Below are 17,788 nucleotides of genomic sequence, written 5' to 3'. Positions count from 1 at the left end.
AAACCATCTGAAGCATTGTGGATATTGTTTCAACTTTATTTAGTTGTATGTCTCAAGCCTGGAAGAGACACAAAAATGTTGGTCAAAATCTCCACCGGGTTCTTCTTTCTCTATCAGTTATGAATTAATGAATGGTTTGCGAGGCAGAGAAAGGAGTCAAATGAGTGTTAAGTGTAAGGAGGGAGATGATGTAATATTGTACTATAATGCTGTATAGTGCTTTATAACATAGAGCTGTAATGTAGTAGCAAAAGTGTTGTTGTTTTTTTTTTGGTGGGGCAGATTAAAAGGCTACAATTTCCCGATGAATATATTAACATTTATGAGGCAAATCGGGGTATGGCAATCTCTTCCCTTGCATAAATAATGAGCTGGTTTAATATGACTGCCTGGTGGGGAGCCTCCCTTGACATGTGTGAAATTGAATGGGATGGCGTGTGTGTGCGTGCGTGTAACAATGTGCATGTTCTTCACTGCTGCTCGTGTGTTGGGGTGGTGGCTGCCAATTTGTGTGCGTGTAGGCAGAATGCTAATGACTGAGTCACTGGCAATGTACCAGCACGATACACATGTACATATATACATGTACATGCATACACATTTAAAGCTTTTCTGTTAATATTGGTGTGTAAGTATTTTCATATTATATTGGCACGGTTGTGTAAAGGAGCGATTCAGTAATGTTTTCTCATGTCCAGCAGTGTTAAATTCCCTCCTTCATTCAATACAATGGTGTGGCAGCAACCACTTGGCAAGGCTAAATAGCCCCAAAACTGCTCTCTCCTTCAATCAGATTTTTTATTTTATTTTCTTATTGTAGTTCTCCTTCCAATGGCAATGTAGCAAACCTCACAGATGAGTATGATTCAATACAAACAGCCCCATAGATGAAAACAAACGCTCAGTTTTTCATTTACACCAAATGTTTGACGCTTAACAGATTTCGAGGAGCACAGTAAAGTTTATTTACACACTTCTCTATAATAAAAAAAATATTGTGTTAATATTCTGTCACGTGAGGTGTAGAATTTGGACCCAAAAGCAGACAGGACACGGAAGATGAAAAGCAGAGTCTTTTAACAAAAATAAAGTCACAAAAGGACTAGATGCAGGTGGCCTTGAAAAAAGAACCTAATGAAGAAACCTTGACGTACTGACTAAATTGTCAATGAGCAACTCCAGCTATGGGCATGCTCAATTCTATATGACCGAATCAAGGTTTATATGACAAAATAGGAGTGACAAATACAGGACCATAGCAACTGCATAGCAACTGACAACATCACAGAGGACAAATGCAGGACTATAACAATCGCATAGTGACTGAGAAAGTCACAAGGACCCAACCCAAAACACGGTCACATTTTCACCACAACATCATTTGCCGCATCTGGTGGGACACTGTCTTACTTGACCCAAATGCAAAATACTTTTCGCAATTTAAATATAAAGTATTTTATATTCATGCTTTGACATGCTTTTGTTGAATGAAAGAGTTTAACAATTGTTTTTTACAAAGCAATTCTTAATGTTGAGCTTTTTTTTTTGTCATCTCTTTCAACTGTATGGCAGCATTTTTATGTCCGAATTACTTTATTTATTTATTTTTGTAATTTTAATTCAATGTAATTTAATTAGATTTTTTTTTTTTTTTTACACAAAATTGAAAAAGCCAGAATGTTTGTACTTGGGGTCACCAACATGTTCTCTGCGGTCACAAATGAGCAGAGCCGGGCACTTCGTCTTCTGTCGTTTCCCATCGTTGACGACGCCCACCTTTCGGCGACTGCACGATGACGCAAAGCCTCGAATAAACTCCAGACTGAGCACCGACTGAAGCATGGACAGATGGTCCCTCTCATTCCGTGCATTTTTGTTGGACTTCGCGTCGTAAAGCATTCGCCGGAATATGTGGAAGCGTCGGTGAAAGGTGGACGTCGTTGTCAACAACGGGAAGCGACGGGAAACAACGGATCACATTTTTGGGGGTGAACTTTAATGTTACAATTTAAAAAAGGTCGGAGGGGGGGATCTTTAAGTAATGCTTATATGTATATGCTGATATGCCAATCAATGATGTCATTGATTGATTGGAAAATTAAGACATTACAGCCAAATGCTAAATTAAAATGCTGAATATCGTCCGATTCTGATCCAGCCGATCAGATTGGTCTTAAGTCTACAATAAATACATACTATTTTCTTGATTAATGGGTGAATTTATTTAATAAATGTGCATCATTCCTAAAAAAACAAAAAAACTGAAAACTGCATGTTAACGATTGTAATGTAATATGTATTTTTTATTTACTAAAACTAATTGACTCTAAAACTGAGTCTATTTGGTCACACTCTAAATAGAGCCAAATTTACTCTACAGAATTTACTGTGTACTTTAGGTTTGCCAACTAACCATGTGTAAAAGGGCTATGTAAATAATAGTTAATAAATGTGCTCATTGTGTAAATAGTGTTATTTTCCACTCCGTTGGCTCTGTTTAGAAAAGTCTTGATTGGCATATTTGTAATGCAACCCGACAGGGGATAACAGTTCCTCAGTGTGATGACAAACCATATGTTGATGTGGGCTTTGAACATTACAAATTTAGCAGTAAAGGAAGATTTAATTGAATGCTTGCGCTTTAAATGGCCGGGCCTCTCTCACCTTGCAAGGAGTTGATGAAATCTAGCCAAGCCAAGTCAGAGGCTGTCATGGAGCCCGGCATTAGTCATGCCTTCAACACCCATCTCCCTTCACTCACTGCGTAACTTTCGCCCTTAGCTCCTACAATCTATACAGCTCCATATTTTGATGCCGCCTTCCCCAGAGCGTAGCAGATTAGTGGTAGAGGGTCAAGCAAAGTTCACAGATAAAGGCCAGTTTGGCGGGGGTAAAGCAGGGAGGCCAGGAAGCAAACAAGAAGGAAGCGGAGGCGAAAAGAGCTGGAAAAGATTGAAATGAGAAAATAAGAGCTTTCACCTCACTTCAGTGTGATGAAATATCTTGAGACATAAGGAGCTGATCCACCATAAAGGTTAGGCTATTATCAGAATTGTGTGTTTGCATGGACGCACATCCACATGTGTGAGTTATGATTTCTTTCTCCATAGGGTTTACACTGCTTGCAATGGCTGGGTCCATTGGTGATGGAGTCTGAAAGGACCAAGAAGACCATGAAGTGAATTTGATAGGTCACTAACATGATGGAAGTCTTTGCTTAGTATTACACATGACATACCGTATCTGTGTTTCTCTTCTGGTGTGTTGTAACTAGTGTTGTTCCGATATCGTTTTTTGGCCCACGATACCGATTCCGATACCCAGCTTTGCAGTATTGGCCGATACCATAGTGATACCTAAGTTTGTTAGTTTTTTCTCAACATGAAAAAGCTGTTCTGCCATTGGTTGAGAGCATTCAAGGGCTAATAGGATATCTTAGCTCGGCATGCAAGTGAACATGTCACACATCAGTGAATGTCGTGCATGAGCAAGACACAAGATGCTGCATCCAAAATCCTATATTAGCGTCAGAATTAATGGTATCGGCATGTTACTTGTTAGTACTCACCGATACCACTGTTTTAATGCAGTATCGGGGCCTCTGCCGATACCACTATCGGTATTGGAACAGCACTGGTTGAAACATACATTTCCTCAAATTTTGAAGAGGGTGTCATCATCCTTTTACTGTAAATGCGCTTTGCGCTTCTCTCTGCACTGAATTTAAAGGGAATGAGCGGGGAGTCGCTTCGATTGGCGAGGAGTCGGCTGTGTTCACTCTCACAATGGCGCAAATGCCCGCTGCTATTTGCGTTAGTCTAGCAAAAATACCAAAACAAAGGAAACTCCATCCATTACACTGGTGTAAGTTAATGGGAAATTTAACTTTTGGCAACCCGGTAATATTTACTACTGCAAAGTGAGTAAAAGTCAAGTTTGAAATTTATTTATTTATCTTGAATCTACTCTTTAACTGTTAAGGTTAAACCACAGGAATGTATCTGACTAAGACAACAGTGCTGAAATTGTTTTATCTTACCTACATTCCCTAAATAATTGCTGATAATTTGTTATACTTAAGTTGCTAATCTTAACCATCACAATTACATGCGAGTGGCAAACTCATAGAGATACATTTAGAGAAGTAATTAAAAGGATGCCAATCTTTTGATCGTCAAGCACGGAGTTGCAGACCTGAGGGGTCTTCAGTTTAATCACTTCACACCGCGGAGCTCGGATTCAGAATTTGTTAAAACAACTGGAGGCCAACCAAGAGGGTATTCATGAAAATATCCATTAAATATTCCAAGATCTGTATAATGTTGAATTGCTACTAATAATATTTATTTTGCACTTCTGTTTATGATAATTGACTGCACCATTGGTTTGATTGAACAGTCCAGTATTGATTATTATTTTTTATATATTATTATGTATTTATATATTATTATTTTTACATTATTATTATTTTTTATTATTATTGATTTTTTTTACCCTTTAGGATCACCCTAGTGTAAATGTTTAAGACCAAACGACAAAGTGTGTGTAAAGACGAGTCACATTATGTTTGTTTGTCCCAATGTCAGCCAGAGAAGGACAAAAATGTCCACTAATCGAACCTCTGAGACGTCAACATTTTTGTCACCATGCTTTGCTACCAATCCCCCCCCAAAACCTCCACCGTCTGTTGTGCCGTATCTTCATAAGCAGACATAATAAGAAGTATGAAAGAAGTTCCAAGTTTGCCTCAAGCAATGTCTCTCAGCTGTCTTCATTTGCATTTCCATATGTGTACACAGGCTTATACGCATCCATATGTATGCATGATAGGCTACACCTGTGAATGTGTGTGAGTGTTTGCATGTGCGGGAAAGTATTCCCTGTACAGCTCCTGTCCGTTGTCAGTGTTAGAGCTGTTCCGTTGGGCCGTTCAGTGCACAGGTGGCGATAGACTGGCCCCTAATGAGTCCATATGGGACTGTCTGGGAGAAATGTGTGCGTGTGTCTCTGTTTGCGCCACTGGTCATGACTGTGTGCACTGAATGCACTGATGCGCTAATTGTGTGTTTCAGTGGTTAAAAACTCTGCTGGATGTAAATAAGAATAAGTCACCTTGTGAGTGTGAACTTGAAGTGAGTTAACCAGATTTGGGCCATATTTGTATCCATGTTATACTCTGGAATAGAAATTAGAAGACAATATGGATTTTATTACACTTTTACACCTCCAACTGTAAAGGACTTTTGACTTTATTTTGGATTGTGGCTTTTGTGATTTTTCATGCCTTAACCGAGAAGCGCATTTTCAGTATGTCCTTGGTTTACGACAGCATTCTATTCCTATTTGGGCAAAGTAACCAAAACTTGCATGCGTTGGAATGAGTGATGATCTATCGTTAACATCCGTTAACACAGTAAAAAAGTGATTATTACAATAAATATTTGTAGGAAAAATACACAATAAATACAAAAATGAAATGAAATACAGCCCGTATCATAACTTAGCGCTAACGTCTTGTGACACTGTATTCTTGATGCTACACAAATTAGCAAAATGTGTTATGATTGTGTTTTGGGGTGGGTCATTGTGGACGTATGATACTTATGCAGTTACTATGCCCCATAAGATGGTTTATTATTCTTATCCATGTCAGGGGGTCATTGTGCTATTGCTATTTCTATTGTGCTAGTTAATATGTCCCTTAAGATGAGTTGTTGTTCTTATCTATGGCTTTGATCATCGTGTTATGAATTTTTTATGTCTCTTATGACGAGATGTTTTGGCCACACCTAGTTTGCCAAGTTGTATGCAGTTACTATGTCGCTTTGGATACTTTGATGATGATTGTGATTTTTTTTTAGCCACTCTTAGTTTGGCAGGTTTTATGCAGTTACTATGTTCCTTATGAAGATAATGTGTTAATGTGATTAGATGCTGCTACTTGCCTATATTATTTTATCCTAGAGGCCTTTATTCTGTCATATAGAAATGTGTATTGCCCTAGCGATGCTTACTGAATGACACTTTTTTTTCAGTATGTCGGGGTCTCTTAGCAAAAAGTTCCTTGGGCAAGGTTTCTCTCAGCACCTTGAAGTTTCTGCCATGCAAGCTTTGCTCCATGCAAGATGTCTTCCACGCATTCTGCATCCAACCCGGCTCTCTCAAACTAGGTTTCCCTGCATCTAGCCCCATTAAGGTCAATGTTTCTCCATCAAGTGTTTTCTTTGAGGTCAGCCCTGTTCTCTTGTTTTTACTTTGTATTTTTGTATGTAAAGACTCTCTTTTCCCCAACTCCCGTGACTTGTCTACATTTGGGTCCTAACTCTGCCCCTCACGTGACACAATATGTGCTGTTTATGACCTCAAAATATCGAATGTCATGCCGCCACAATCCAAAGACCTTCCATGAGCTTTTAAATCTTGATTTATAATTGGTAATCGTTTCCAGTCTGATATGTTTAGTGCTGCAGACTTTGCACCAAAGCTTCCTGGTCCACTCAAAAGTACAACACACAGAAAAATCTTCTTTTGACTTCCAAACAATAATTTGTAAACTTGTAATCAGTTTGGGGGCAATAGTTCCAAGCACCAAACACACTGGAGTCCTTATAAGGTTCCTACTGCCAATGTGTGAGATTCCAAAGATATCTTCAACTTATTCCGCAACAAACTAATCTAGGCATGCCATTAAGCCAATTATATTTTCTGGTTTTGTGAACTGTTGCTTCTCCAAATTGCTCCCACAAAAAAGGAGAAACATTCCAAAATGTATTGTTTGCATGGCAAAACAATATTCAGTGAGACATACAGTGTATTAAACACACAAGAATATGTTACTTGGCCTCCTTCTGGTATGCATCTTCAAGTCAGATCATATCATATAACAAGCATATCATTAAAGCATAATTTGCATAACGTGCGCAGGCTGCTTGTGTGCTCATTCTGTGACAGCGGCCTCAGGACACACTGTGGCGTTGTGTCACCCGGTTCATATTCATTTCAATAACAAGGCATGAGGAGAAGGATATGGGTTTGGCATATTTATAGCAAAAGTACAGGCAGATACAGTAAATGTGTTTTCAGAGATAGACCTTTTGCCCGCATGCGAATGAAGTGAAACGAAACTGCTCAGCACATTGATTATGGCATTTTATTATGTAAAAAGATTTTTGTATTCTTACCTATTAATCTGCGTGATCTATTGTATAAGCTTAAGAGTAATGATTCCAGTAAGTAGAACATAAGCCACAATATGTAATCACGAGTACCCCCAACTTAATACCTAATAAAACAGTAATATCTGAAACCAAATTGTCCGTTACAAACATAATTTGACAAAAATACTTAACTAGGGTTTTTGTTGTCTTTTGATTCATAGAGTTTTCAAGTTCTCACTAAGGAGCGTGTTAAGGTTCCAGCATGCCCGCATACAGCAGTTACATCAGTTAAACTGAACAAACAGATCATTTACATGCCTGGTGCACACGCTTCACTTCAAAGTGGTGTGAGATGCATTTGTGTGTTCATACTGTACATTTCCATGTTTCATGTCTGCGTATCTGTTGGCAAAACATGCAGTACTGTGTGCAGTCAATGGATGGGAGCAGGTTTGACCAGATTGGAATATGAAACCTGCTTTTCATTTCACGGAACACAGTCAAAGAAACGGGTAGAAAAATTGTTAAGAGTAGGTAGATTATGTAAGCAAACATTGTGATGCCATTTTGTGACCTTTAACGAAGATTCACCTCAACAACAAATTTGTTTTTAAATCATGAAAATACATTTTTTGCCTCCATCTTGTAATCATGATACATGCTGAGTTGCTTTTTAAATTGTAGTCAAAATATGCTGAATGCATAACAAGTGAACGATTAACTGGGAAAAAACTGTGGAAAAGATTTAAACATATTGGACAAACATATGGTGTCAAATGCACAAATCAGCAGCTAATCCCTCACAGAAAACTTATAAATTGGAAATTATGTCAAATAAAGCACATTAGAACTGCAAAGGCCTACTTGCTGCATGTATCGTATATTTCACCTAACTGGATGCATTATTCTTATTCTCATAAATGCTAAAAAAACACCTGAGAGACTTCTGACATGCTCACTTCGGTGAAGAAAGGCAGAAATTAAGTTAACAGCGTAGTAGCAGCTAATGGCAATTCTAGTTTAAAATGGCTCGTCTTGTTACTGTACCTTCAATGCATTCTGATCTGTGGCCCACTTTAATGCGGCAGGCGTCACTTCACACAGTCGCTAATGGCCAAAGCGACTGCACGGACTGTAGTAATCACAACATTTAAATTCACCTCAGCTCATTCTCACTGCAGTTTGACGTATCTGATACATTACCGGAAAGAATCACAAGACGGAAAAATAACTGGAACAAATGTTTTATTTTAAACATTTTAGATATGAGAGATGAAAGAGAAATCAAACAAGCTAATTTAGCTGAGAAATGAAGGTTAAAAAGAGAGCGAGAGAGAGAGAGAGAGAAAAAAAACTTACAAGGACACAACACTTTCACCACAAACAAATATGTGCTGTTTACTTTAAAATGTGCGAGCGAAAGCTTTCATGGGCTATTACAAAGTCCCGTGGAGAATCTCCACATTGTTTAACTGTAATTGACTGGTGAGATGGTCTGCCATGCACTCGGGACAACTGGAACAAACTTAATGATAGGTCTCTGTAAAGGTGACTTGATTTCTGCAGTTATTCCAACTTCACCGAGATTTCCAAGACATGCACAAATCAAATTAAAGACATATAAGAATGTCAAGGCATATATTGAATGACAGGAAAAAGCACGTCAACAGCAGCACTTGCAAGATGAAAACGAAAGATGTTCTGTGTAGTTGCCATTTGAAAATAATGGACCTCAGGACCTGTCACATTATGTGGGAAGGAGACCGTATGAAAAGATGAGTGTGTGAGGGAGGGTTGGGGTGATAGTGGTTCATTGGATGCATGTTTATATAAAGGTCAAACTTATTACGCTGATATCGAAAGAGCAGAGTGACCTAAGCAAGGCTGTCACCAACGACAAGCAAGTATCTGTCAGGGTCGTACTGGATGGAGGCAGTTAGTCATGATTTGGACTCCAGTGCAGACAAATAGAAGATTCCATTTAAAAGCCAGCATCTTTGGGAGGTACTGATAAAACAAAATGGATGGCTGTAGGTGTCATTCTACTTGCAGCTAGACGTCATATTACTTCAAAATTGGTTTGACAATTCCATTGTTCCAAGAGTGTTAGAGAGTTGCAAAAGCAATGTTGATGCTTACGACGGCAAAATTTCAAGATTACTTCAATTAGGCCTTTTTTAAGCAGCCATAGTTGGTAACATATACTCAGTGACTGCCCTTTTTTTTTTTTTTTTTTACACATCTAGCTCACTTTTTATTTACAGTGATAAATTATAAATCATGTCGCTTTAGTAGGATACAAACTTGAACTGGTGGGGATGGTGAGCTGTGTATATTGTTTTGCATTTCGCTCCCCCCCCCCCTTTTTCTTGATTGTCCAGCATTTTCAAGTAAGCTAATTTTACGTGCAAACATTTTGTTAGCAATGAAAAGGATTTACACTCAACTGAAACAGCTACTGTGATTTGCTGTGAATTCCACGCTGGGGAAAAAAGGAGACTTTTGGATTTACATTTAAGAAAATGTGTACATTGGTTGCATACATTGTATGGTAAACAGTATGACAGCTTTCCATTGGCATCACCAAATGCAAATATATATATTTATTTTTATTTTTTATTTTTTTCTGGAGAAATAAATATAAATAAATAATAAATATATTCCTAAATATTGTACATAACAGTACTGATATAGGAAGGAGTGGCAATTATTGATTGCAAATTCAGGCACACTTAAGAACACAGTTACCAGATCAGTGGACAGTGATAGAGTGTTTGCTCTGAGACTGTACGGTTGTGGGTTCAATCCCCGGCCGGGGTCATACCAAAGATTGACACTCAGCATTAAAGGGTTGGAATTGGGGGGTTAGATCACCAAATGATTCCCGAGCGCGGCCCCTGCTGCTGCTCACCTAAGTAATGGCGCAGGTAGTGTAACACAGTTTTGATCAATTTGATTGATTGAAGTCCACGGACATATGTGGTGAAAATTATCATATTTCATTTATAAATATGGCAACAGTGCACTTCAAACCCCTTGAATCATTGTAGGAATAAATTATTTGAATGCATTATCATGATTATCATATGTTTTTAAAATCACCCACTGACCGAGGCACAGCTATGGAGGACGGGGAGTGGACACGTATGATCGGGGTGGAAGGCAGTCTGAAAGTGCCAACTTTACAGATCTGTGATCTTCCTTTACATCATCCACGTGTGGAGGGCTGCTTGCAATATTCTACAAACTGTGTGTGCTTTGACCTCCTTCTTTGATCTCCAAGTCAGTTTTAAAGGGAATGAGAGGAGCCACTTCTATTGGTGTCAAATCAAGTCAGCTGTGTTCATGTCCACAACAGCCAAGCTGCGTGTGTCTGCCAAAATACCAAAACAAAGTTAAAATTTAGAGCCCAGGGAGTTCAAACCCTCCCTAATCAAAATATAGGTTTGCATCTAATATACATAAGAAAAAGACAATTTAATAAACTGTCCATATGACTGAAACCATATGGAAATAGCATGATAAATGCATGATGCATTTCAATTCAACATGTTGAAGCATCATATCATTCAACAAACATGTATACAAAAATATGGATTTTACTGGTGAATAAAAAAAACTTGGCTTTGCAAATGCTTTTAAAAGTCAGAAATTATGGGTACTGGAAAGACAAATGTGCACTTATGATGGTAGATTTTTGATTAATCTCATTCAAGAAGGTGAAAGCAGCGTAATTTTGTCTCGTGAATTATTCATATCCTCTCGCTCTGCACCCTTGATTTTTCCTGACAGGTGGCTGTATGTCCTCTTCCATTAGCCATGTCATTTCCTCCTCTTCAGCTGCAATCCACTCTCATGTCCTTAACACTGCTCCCGAAGGACTGACATGCATGTGGGGAGAAATTATGAAGTGGGTACAAGGCACGGGAAACGGAAGGGGAGGAAAAAGTGAGGAGGCAGCATGAAAACTGAAAGCGGAAGTCAAGTTGTTTACAAAGTCAACCAAACAAAGTCATTGTCAATTGGGAAACCCCATAGCATGCCAGTGCAAAGGCCTCAGGGCAAGAGGGACAAATGCACAAAAGTCAAGTGAACACAGGCTTCAAGACACACGCAGTCATGTTTCCTTCTGGTAGATCAAACATGGAGACAAACTAACCAGCAGAGGTGGGCATTCTGTCATTATTGAATGAAGGACTGTCTATCCGTCAATGACGGGCACCCATTTTTTTTGACAAATAACGACTGACAGGAAACTTGAAAAAAATCGACGGACTAAGCATTGACGGAAGTGGTATTTTGTCCATCAGCATAATTGTCAATAACCGGGCTGCTAGCTTTCCGCTTGGATACCAAGATGGACTGCCATGAATGGAGAGGACAGCCATCTTGCGTTGCCTCTGTTACTGTCAACATCTGCCAATAAACTGAGAGATGAAGGAGATGAATGAGGAGAAGAAGAGGATAAAGAAGAAAGAGATAAAGGAGAACTCCAGAACTGCAAAATGTAAGAAAATCTCATTCTTAATACTTAATTTGAGCTAGTCACGTCACTTAATAAAGCTACATTAATTTAGCAATGACAGAAATGAGATTAAAATAATGATGGCGGATTGACAATCACAGTTTGTTTTGGCTTGAAATAATGACAGATTGACAATGACGAACGGGTGTCCTGGCCGTTGACGAATGACGGACCATCAAAATTAATCGACGTGCCCACCTCTGCTAACCAGTCTGACTCATATAATGAGGCAGAAAGATGAAGCTGCTGCTTGCTGTGTCTTTCCCTACACTGTCCTAGATAACAGCATGCAGCCAGACAAAGTAATCCACCATAAAAATACTGTTTGTGTCAGATAAACGACGATAGAAGAAGAGGCGAAAAGAAATAAATGCGGGGGGTAGAATCTATAGGGATAAGGGTCTTAGGGTTCGGTTTAGACAGAGGAAGAGTGGAACAAATATTGGAAAAAGTATTTTTTTTTTTTTAAAGAAAGCATAAGCAAAATTAGCATTGTGGCTTGCACAGCAGTGGTGATAAATGGAAAAGCAGCTGGAATGAGGTGTAGAAACAAAAAAGTGTTACGTCCAATTAATATGGCGTCTCCTTATGGATCGTTTCTTTTTCCTTTGCATTTGGTTGTGTACCATCATTGCTTCTTCCTGCTGCCTCATCCTTCTTCTTTCTTCTACTGTCTCCTCATACACCCTCTTCTCCCCCCCCCTTCCCCCCCTCTCCCGCAGTCTTCAACTCTTAGACAGTGCTGAATGTAGGTCATCCTGTCTGGAAGCTGCTCTCTCCCTCTCCACTATTCCACCAAGCTCTTCTCCCCCACTGGGGCTGCAATTTCTCTGGGCTGGGTGCCGCTAGCTGGACAGCACGCCTAGCTGGAAACCGATGCACCAGGTTTGATTTATATTGCTTTTATATTGCACAAGGCCCGATTGCATCTGTATCCTGGAATGAAAGTGGGAGATTTCCATCGTTTTTATCAGCAGGAGGACACACAGGCGAAGACTGACCAGAGCCAAGGGGTTACGTTCTCCAAGCAGGGCAGTAAAAAAAAAAACAGCTTCTCTCACTTGTCCTGAAAAAAAAGAAAAGAAAAAAAAAAGCTTGCTTCCAATTCTCCAACATATAGATCCACAATCTGTCTTCTTGCTTCCCACTTTTTGTCTCTTTTGTTTTGTTTGGCAGGTTGAGTCTTGTAGATTCCTTGGCCAGTGGCGACACTTGTTTTCGCAGCCGAAATCGAATAAAACACAGGAAAATTGTGAGCCTTTCGCTCGCTCCTCATCGCTTCCTTTCCCCAAAAATATGGGAGTGAAGGAAAATGTGTGTGTGAGAGTGTGTGTTTGCCTCCCCAGCCTGCCGCAGTGCAGAGCGACTGGCTTGGAGAAGTGAGAGAGGCAAAACGCACACACTGTTGCTAACTCCGGGCTGGCAGACTGGCAGAAAGTGTTTGTGTAACTGAAGGGATAGCACAAGCACACTTTCCTGGTCTGCCATTAAACCGCGATAGAATCATTTTCATAAAAAGCGGGGACGCTAGACTATCCCCATTCTTTTTTTCTGATCAGTTACAATGTTCTGATCCAATACGCAACATTCACATGTAACTATCAACTCTGGTTTAATGATCTTGCTAACAAAAAGTCCAAAAAACAAACTGCTCCTTATAGTTCAGGAATCGTGAGATTAATACATTGGATTTCATTTCATTCCATTTCAATCTGGATGAGGTCATGCCGGTTGATGATTATGAAATTATGAAATGTGATTGTGTAAGCTGCCGACAGGGAATAAATAAACACATAAGCGTCTCCTGCATCCTTGTTGTATATGATGCCCGAGAATATTTCTAGTATCCAAGTGAAGTATGCTTTCACAATTGCCTTTTATCTTCGCGCGACAGCCACAAATTGCTTTGCCCTTGATTCTGAAGCATCCAACATGGGTAGACAGACCTTTCACAGCAGCCAAACCTGTTATTTCACCCTCGTAGCTGTCCTCTTCCCTCCTCTGCCAATGTAGGCCTTCGTATTTCCAAAGAAAGGCGCTTTACTTCTCCCACTCAGCTCAGTCGTAAAAGTGGTTTGTAAGAGTGTTGGTGAGGAGCGGAGACAAAGAAAGATTCTGCACTATTTAGCTCGGATTTTGTGCGGAGTGATTACAGATTGCATGTTGCAAGTCAGGGATGTCTGATTTGTTCCAAGGTCATACATATCAGTCATTTCATGTCTTGTTATATTTCTCTGTCAACGAGGAGAGTCGGATGACGGACACATTCTTAACCTCTCACACGTGCATGTATCTATCTGATCCATCGGCATATTTATGACATCATGGCTGGAGTTATCCGTGGCAGTGTGATATCATCAAACTCATGCCATGTCAATCACTTAATGAAGTCTGAGAGAAAGTGGCAACCCCTTTAAAACCTCTTTCCCTGAGTTAAGATATCCACACACTGCACGCACACACAAACACATTTCCTCAGTCTGCCAGGTGTGAAGAGGATATTGTAGTCAATAATTGGTGAGAAAGTACTTTGCCACTTTGCTGAATGGAGGGTTCATCTGATATGTTACTAATCGGATGGAAAATAATACCTTAGCCTTGTTAAAGGAAACTAGGGAACTCAAGGCATACTCAAAATTAAGTCTCATCTTATTTTACCCTAATCTTGAAAGAAAGAAAAAAAATTCTAAACAAAAAGACTAAGTTGGCTTGTATGCTTATTTTATGATTAAATTACACAGTAGCTATTCATTTTTGTAGGGGACCCCAATAATGCGATTATAGATTGCATAAGCTACATCATTTTTAAATGGTATGTAGCTTATACTGTCACATGAGGTGCGGAATTTGGACCCAAATGCAGTCAAGACCTGAGAGTTGTGAAACAGAGAGTCTTTATATACAAATACACAAAGTAACAACAGCAAGCAGGGCTGGACTTGATGATCTCGAGGAATACACTTGACGCAGAAACCTGGACTGAGAAACCTGGATTGAGAGAGCAGGTCTGGAAGGGTGGGCAACCCTTATATACATGGAAGAGTAGGTATGGGAAACCTCGATGTGCTGAAAGAAACCTCGACGTTTTGACAAGTGTCACTCAGAAACTCCAGATAGGGCAAGGTACAATTCCATGAAAGAATAAAGGTATATATATTAACATTAGAGTGACTATCCCAAAAAAAAGAAGAAAAACATTATCATCATGGACAAATAGGGATCATAGCAACACAATTACTTCATGACCCAACCCAAAACACAATCATAACATAGGCACTGCTATCTACACTATTGGCATTTATTTGACAGTTGACATTTAAGCAGAGAATGGTTTCAGTGGCTTCAGTATATGCGCTCACTGTATTTGAGAGTAGAGACCAGGGCTTGATTTTTCATAATTTTGAAGCCTCGGTTTATTAACATGCTGTTTGTTTGTTTTTGTTTTTCCATTAATCATTGACATTTCAGCACGGCTGTAAACGATACTCTTCTCTGCGGTGTGTTAAATTTACAAGACATATTTATTTTTGCTTTACAGGGTCTTCACTTATACTTTTCTTTATTGAAGAACCCCAGGAGCAAAATATTATGTATTAATAACACTTCGCAGTATATGCAGTGCAGTCCTATACAACTCACAAATACAACATACTTTGAAGAAATGAATTTATGACTTTCTCTTTTTAACTCGCGACCTCACTCTCTATGTTTGACCCCGATATAAACTGACTGAACCATCAACTCCCTTTCCAGATCATAGCTCAACTTTTGCTATGCCAAAACCATCATGTGAGTCATCTATTCCCAAAAGGAGGAAGTGAGTCTCATGGGATGTGAAGATGCAAACACACACGCACACAAGTATGGCCTGCTGCCTCATCACCTGAGCGTCACTCCAGGGACCCTTCATAGTGTCATCCATGCAGACTTCTTTTGGGTGAGTACTGAGAAATCCCTAGAGAAGTATGACTGACACTGACATACACACACGCACACACATCTCTGCACACACACGTAAAGGTTGGAGGTGACAAGCTGACGCCATGTCGTATGATTCCTGCCTCCTGTCAAAGCCAACTGACAACTTATCACGCCTCTCACTCGCTCACTCACATTTCCACTGCGCACGCACACACACACGCGCACACACAATCTTATGAACATGCAAATTAGCCATGCTGACCACATGAACACACACAAAAGCGGCAACGTATATGCAGACACACTCATTTCTCAAGACACCTTTCAACCATGCATGGCAGATTGAAGTTGTCTCTGTACTCAACTGTCACCTGCTGTAACTGCAATGACGTGCCACAGCAGCTCTCCCACGGTGGCACTTGCAGCAAAGAGGTAACAGGCAGAACTTTCACAAGTACCAAATGAGAGGTGAAGTGTTGTTAATGTCCACAATGAGAGCAAGGCTAGCATTTATTTTGTCATCAGCATAAACCCTTCACACCCTGCTGAATCATTCTTGTTTAAAAAAAACCTGTTATATCGTTTATCCTAAAATGAATTAATCTAATGAAATCTGAGCTGTAGCTACTTCCTTATCTTAAAGCAGGCTAGGAGCTCATTTTATGCACAGCAAAATGTTTGGTACTCAAATGTGCAGTAACACACTTAAATCTGGTCAGTTTTTAATATTTTCTGAGCACTTGCACTTTTGCATTCTGTGCACCACTTATGTGCAACGCTGATGAAGATAATGATCATTATTATAATTAATACCGTACTAGTAAAAGTAGTAGTATACTCAGATTATCATTAGTATTAATGATCATCTCTTGTAGAATGTATGTGCATGTAGTTGTAGTTCAAATAAAAAACACCTTGAAACGCAGCAGATGTTCAAATCCAACTTGCTAAACTTCACAAATCAAAGTGCGGTCACTAATAATGAGCTCATGTCAGTTGGCAAAGCGAAGTGATCACACACACACACACACACACGCACACACACACACACACACACACACACACACACACACACACACACACACACACACACACACACACACCAATCATTAACAGCTCAGCTTGGGTCATACTTTGCAGCTGCTCTTTCTGGATAAGATAACTGCCGAGAGTGTGTGTTCTTGCATGTGTATTTATGTCTGTATCATTGTCTGTATCTGTGGCCCAAAACACCTGTTCAAACAGAGCTTTAGAAATACGACTAAATAAACACATTTCATATATACAGTAACCAGCCATCCGTCTGTTAGAGGGTTGTAAAGATCTGTGTTGTGAGGACTGACTTTGATGACAATCAAAATATAATAAATAAAGGACCGTACTGTAGCCGCATGCGGCATAGTTGGAGCAGTAAATGTTTCGCCACAGAACCTGTTGCCTTGCCGACTACACTCTGTGAGACAACGATGTTTTCCTGATTTGCTTGGATGTCTGCAACAATCTGTTCCCAAATGCAACTTTCTGTTGCAAAAGTAGTTTTTTTTTTATTGCTGAATGCAATCTTGCTGTCACAAGCTGTTAAATACTGGAGGTCCTATAAAGGTAAATTGTAGGCCATTGTCACATACTAATATCCATCCATCCATTTTCTTTATATTGAAGTGAAAGGTGATCTCCAAGTGTCCACTACACAGTGCAAATCTGTGTTCTCATCTTTCCATGGAGGTTTGCTTGCGGTTCTAAACATACACCGGAAGCTTTGACCTCAGACCGGACACCTTTTTTAAATGTGCCGCCTGACATTCGTCTATTGAATTACCAACACTCGGTCTAACCGCCTCTGCACAGAGTTACACAGCTCCCCGTGTCAGACTTGAACTGCTTATGAAAATAGAGCCCTTGAACCTGTCCACTTGGGGAAGGATCTCCTCATCGACCCCGTAGAGGGCACTTCACCCTTTTCCAACTAACGACCGTGGCCTGCAGATTTGGAGGGTGCTGATTCTCATCCCGACTGTTTCACACTCAGCTCTGAATTGCTCCAGCAAGAGTGGAAGATCATTCTGTTCAACCTTCCACATACTTGAAAGAGTTCTGTCACTTTGTTTTATAGCTACTGCCCTGGTCACATGCAGTCAGTAAAGGTGGAGGGTCTTCTCTCAGACCCATTAACCGTTTTTCAAAG

General features: G+C 39.8%; 1 long non-coding RNA gene across 3 annotated transcripts in view; it reads left to right on the top strand.

The window, feature by feature from the left end:
• The first annotated feature begins 12,208 nt into the window (after nucleotides 1–12,208).
• Nucleotides 12,209–17,788, top strand: part of LOC144057529 (uncharacterized) — a 105,769-nt gene continuing 100,189 nt past the window's right edge. For all 3 annotated transcript variants that reach the window (XR_013295281.1, XR_013295279.1, XR_013295280.1), the window contains exons 1-2: nucleotides 12,209–12,567; nucleotides 15,436–15,619. This is a non-coding gene — a long non-coding RNA (uncharacterized LOC144057529). The remainder of the gene's footprint in view (nucleotides 12,568–15,435; nucleotides 15,620–17,788) is intronic.

Source organism: Vanacampus margaritifer, chromosome 9 (genome assembly GCF_051991255.1).
Source record: "Vanacampus margaritifer isolate UIUO_Vmar chromosome 9, RoL_Vmar_1.0, whole genome shotgun sequence".
NCBI lineage: Eukaryota > Metazoa > Chordata > Actinopteri > Syngnathiformes > Syngnathidae > Vanacampus > Vanacampus margaritifer.
Note: the sequence above shows the minus strand (reverse complement) of the source record. Positions and strands in the feature narration are given on the sequence as shown.